Source organism: Penaeus vannamei, chromosome 22 (genome assembly GCF_042767895.1).
Source record: "Penaeus vannamei isolate JL-2024 chromosome 22, ASM4276789v1, whole genome shotgun sequence".
Lineage (NCBI taxonomy): Eukaryota > Metazoa > Arthropoda > Malacostraca > Decapoda > Penaeidae > Penaeus > Penaeus vannamei.
The window spans coordinates 7650752-7655751 of record NC_091570.1 but is presented as its reverse complement, the minus strand read 5'-3'; the positions used below and the strand labels follow the sequence as shown (position 1 = coordinate 7655751).

Here is a 5000-nt window from a genome sequence, read left to right as displayed (position 1 = left end):
GATGGTCATGTGATTATATTATTTACATTGTATATCATTACTATTTGTTATTATTATGTTCTCGATATCACGATCACACACACACACACACACACACACACACACACACACACACACACACACACACACACACACACACACACACACACACACACACACACACACACCTTCATTCGTTCTTTTTCAATACGCGTGATCGTTAAAATACGTATACATTTTCCTCTGTTTTATTCCATACTGGCTCTTACACGCATAGCAAAGATAACATCGGCCCGATGCTATCTTTACAGTGTATTTGTATCGTAACTGCAAAAGAGTAAATCGATATATAGATAAAAGATGTACTGTGACAAGGTAAAATACGGGGAGAATTTACTTCCACGCTATACACACCGCACGTATTCCTCTCATGCATGTCCATCATCGTCAGCAGTAATCATGCACTGGCCGGGATCGCGTGCGCACGTCCCGCCACCCTCACAAAAGCTCGTAAACATGAAAGACTCGACCATTTTCCCCGTTTCTCACTCTGCGTAAATCCTTTCCTGCGTCTCCTTAAGGTATTAGCACGATGTTGGTTGGTGGGGTCAAAGCGGTACATAGGAATCCCTTTAGAGTCTTATCCTGGCGAGCTCGGGAACCTGTTTTTAGGGAGGGAGGGGGAAAGAAGGGGTCGGGGCACAGCAAGAACAATGAGACAACCGGCAGTACATGCAGCTGATTCGATGCTTGCACTGGGAAGGGGAATCAGTGTCTTGGCACTGCTTTGGAATAGGCGCCAGTTAGTACTTTAAATGAGGGGTTTGAGAGAGAGAGAGAGAGAGAGAGAGGGAGGGAGGGAGGGAGGGAGAGAGAGAGAGAGAGAGAGAGAGAGAGAGAGAGAGAGAGAGAGAGAGAGAGAGAGAGAGAGAGAGAGAGGGTGAGTGAGAGGAGGGAGAGGGAGGGAGGGAGAGGGAGAGACAAAGGGTAGGGTAGGGGTGGGGCGCTTTCTAGAATATCCTATCGCTTTTAGTGTTCTGGGTATCAACCCGGATTGACAGAGAACCAATTCTCTTATTTGATTCCGATTATCGTGATTGCAACGGCGAGAAGGAATGCCATTAGAAGGGAAATGTTGCAAGGCTCACAGGAGGGGAGGAAAGGATAAAAGATTTACGATGAGGAATAAAGGTGTCAGAACCAAAGGGTGAAGCAGAGGCACAGAGAGAGAGAGAGAGAGAGAGAGAGAGAGAGAGAGAGAGAGAGAGAGAGAGAGAGAGAGAGAGAGAGAGAGAGAGAGAGGAGAGGAGAGGAGAGTAGAGGAGAGATAAAGACAGAGAACCAGATACCTAGTGGTGAGTTTCCTTGTGCATGCGATATGTTTATGGCGTCAGGTTCTTGTTACTGAAAGAACACCAAGCCTGAAAAGGAGAAAGGGAATTGCAGTGAGATGGAACGCGTGTCTAACAAATCCTCATGACCTCCATAAAGAAAAAATAAGAAATTAATGTTTTTTATATCTTGGTGTTTGTATTCCTGTACCCAGAGAAACACCTCCGAGGAGCCTTTGAACTCCGGTGAACCGTATAAATCATAGTAAATTGTTGAATTAATAAAAGACCGTTAAATCTATAGATAACTATCGAGTTCACTAGAAACCATTGTAAAAAAGAAAATAGAAAACTATGATAGTAACGTATATTAATCTTTACCGACATAAAAAACGAGGACGCTGGTATGAGTCGGATTCAGGGGATAAATTAGGGATGCTGGTAAAAGTAGATGCCATCTCACGGTTAGAAGGACCAGGAGGAGAGAAATTATGCTCTACCGTAGCTGCTAAAAGCGTTTTAGAATGGAGGACGCCGAGTGAGGGTTGCATGAGAGAGAGGAGAGTGTGAATGGTTGGGGAGAAGGAGGGAGGGAATGGGGAAGGAGGGGAAGAGAGGGCAGGGTCTTAGGGGAGACTGGGAGACAGCAATACGCATGGGAGAGGGGAGATTGCATGAGAGTGGGACAAGGTAGCGGATATGAAGAAAAGGGGAGTGGAGGATAGGAAATGGGTAGAGGGAGATGGGGATTCAACGATAAGGAAGGGCGAGAGGAGGTAGAGTCGCCGTTAAGGAATGCTAGAGTGAAGGTCCCTGGCACTAAGGATAAGGAAGCACGGGTGCCAGTGCCAGGATGTGCCAGGGACGAGGGAGGGAGATGAGGGAGAAGGGGAGGGGAAGGGGGTACCATGGCGATAGGGGAAGGGTGCCAGAGTGAAGGGTGAAGGGTGCCAGAGTGAAGGGTGAAGGGTGCCAGAGTGAAGGGTGAAGGGTGCCAACGCGAGAGTAACGGGTTTAGAGCGATGAGAGAAGGATGCCAGTTTAAGGAGCAACAGCATATAAAATTGGTAGAAGACGTGATAGAAAATAGAAGAAAATTGAACAAGGGGAATGAAATAAGTAAGGAAAATACTCCACTCGCTAAGAAAATATGGAGGGTATTGTAAAAAAAACAAAAGAAAGAAAGAGAAAATGGAGGTAGAATGACAAGGGGATAACTAAGGGAGGTAGAATGAAAAGTGGATAGATAAGGTAGATAGAAGATAAACCAAATAAACCGGAATTAGCGATGGTGCCAGTTTGAGGAGAGAGGGATGGCACCGTGCCTGTGCGTTTAGAAAGCACTGTTAGCGGAAGTATTAACGCACAAATAATTGAAGAAATATGTAGAGAGAAGGGAACACGAGAGAAATGAGGAGATGCGAAAGGGAGGAGGAGATAGATAAAAGGGGGGAAACCACGTCACGAAGAGAGATAAGGAAAGAAAGTGATCGATGGATAAGTACTGAGGTGGATGGAAGAGAAATTTAAGTAAATATAAAAGGGAAAATAGAATTTAAAGATAAGATCTTGCAAAAAAAGCACAAAGGAAATTATTTTTAAAATATGCATTCACCTGTAATTATAAATGTTAGATTAAAAACAGATGATCATATAATGTTTATTAATGCTTTTATTTTTGGATTTCGATTTAACACTTTATTTAGCCAAATGAATTTATAAATAAACACTACATGAAACAGAATGTGAATATATCGTGTGTAAGAGTCAGAAAATCACACAAAAAACATAAGATTTCAGAGAGGGTTACAATCCTACAGGAACAGAGAGTAGAAAGAAAAGAATGTTTCATAAGATAAAAATCAAGTCTATCTGATTACCTTCAACAACAGAAGAAGATTAGAAAAAAGGGAGAGAGAAAAAAAAGAAAGCGAACCAAGAACCTCGTTAAAAGAGGGTAAATAAAACTTAATACTTACGTCGGGAGAATTGTTTTGACGCAGTATTTTTGGAGCGCACCCGAGCTCGGCCGCGCGAAGGTACACGCCTCCAACACAGACGCCACACTATTTCTTTTTAGGGGACGAGAGAGAGAGGAAGAGAAGAAAAGAGAGAAAGAGAAAAGGGAAAGAAAGAGAGAAAGGAGAAGGGGAGAGAGAAAGGAGGAGAGTGAGAGAGGGAGAGGACACGCCTCCAACACAGACGCCACACTATTTCTTTTTAGGGGACGAGAGAGAGGGAAAGAGAGAAAGAGAAGAAAAGAGAGAAAGAGAGAAAAGGGAAAGAAAGAGAGAAAGGAGACGGGAAGAGAGAAAGGAGGAGAGGGAGAGAGGGAGAGGACACGCCTCCAACATAGACGTCACAGTATTTATTTTTAGGGGACGGGAGAGAGGGAGAGAGAGAAGGAAAAGAAAAGAGAGAAAAGAGAAAGAGAAAAAAGAAGGTAAGAGGGAAAGGAGAAAGGAAGAGAGAAAGGAGGAGAGTGAGAGAGGGAGAGGACACGCCTCCAACACAGACGCCACACTATTTCTTTTTAGGGGACGGGGGAGAGGGAGAGGGAGAAGGAGAAGAAAAGAGAGAAAGAGAGGAAAAGTGAAGGAAAGAGATAAAGGAGAAAGGAAGAGAGAAAGGAGGAGAGTGAGAGAGGGAGAAGACACGCCTCCAACTCAGACGCCACACTATTTCTTATTAGGGGACGAGAGAGATGGAGAGGGAGAAGGAGAATAAAAGAGAAAAAAGAGAAGGAAAGAGAGAGAGAGAGAGAGAGAGAATGAATGAGTTTAGCGTATCACTGAACGAAAGTTTTTTTTTAAACTTTGTTATTATTATTATTTCCAAATGAAGGTTACTATTTTTAGATTTATTGTTTTCGATCTATTTTTCGTTGTCTTTTTTCTCTCTCATTGACTCACTAATTCTCTCTCTCAATTCTTTTGTTTTCTCGCTCTCTCCGCCTCCTTGCCAATCTCGCCACACCCTGGCTTTTGTGAATATTTCTTGGAATTTTGCATTCGCTGTGCACTTTCTGAGAAAAGAGAAATGCATATACACCCCCGTTGATAATTCCGAACCCAATAACTCCAGCTGGATTTGAGAGCATAAATCATAGGTGCAATTACTCAGTCGTTTGCTTTTTGTTATTGCAAACGGAGAGTTTATGAAGTGAAATTATGGATCTAATTCAGTCTCTCTCCTTTTCCATCTGCTGCTACTCAGTCTCTGCCAATTTTCGTGTTTCGTCTCTTTGTCCTTTTAGATGCTTTTCCTATTTATTTTCTTCCTTTTCCTCGCCCTCCTATTTCCATCACTCTTCCTTACCTCAATTTCCCTATTTCTCCTTCCTCTTTCTTCCCTTCCTTCCTCCCACTACCTGTTCTTCTCGCATGTACTCTTCCTCCTCCCTTCCACTTTTATGGCACTCACATTCACACACACACACACACACTCACACACACACACACACACACACACACACACACACACACACACACACACACACACACACACACACACACACACACACACACACACACACGTATGTATGTATATTTATATATGTACACACCTAATAATTTCCAAGACTTGTATATGAAATAGAGTGTGATGAATAATGCTGCACTTACTATATAGGTTTTATGTCCTTACTTCACCTTCATTTTGTGCCCCATAAAAAGGTGTAGTCGTCTTCTC

General features: G+C 43.1%; 1 protein-coding gene across 5 annotated transcripts in view; it reads left to right on the top strand.

Annotated features, from left to right (window-relative positions):
* Positions 1-5000, top strand: part of Eip63E (cyclin dependent kinase Eip63E) — a gene marked incomplete in the record, with an annotated part of 247752 nt that overhangs the window by 96169 nt on the left and 146583 nt on the right.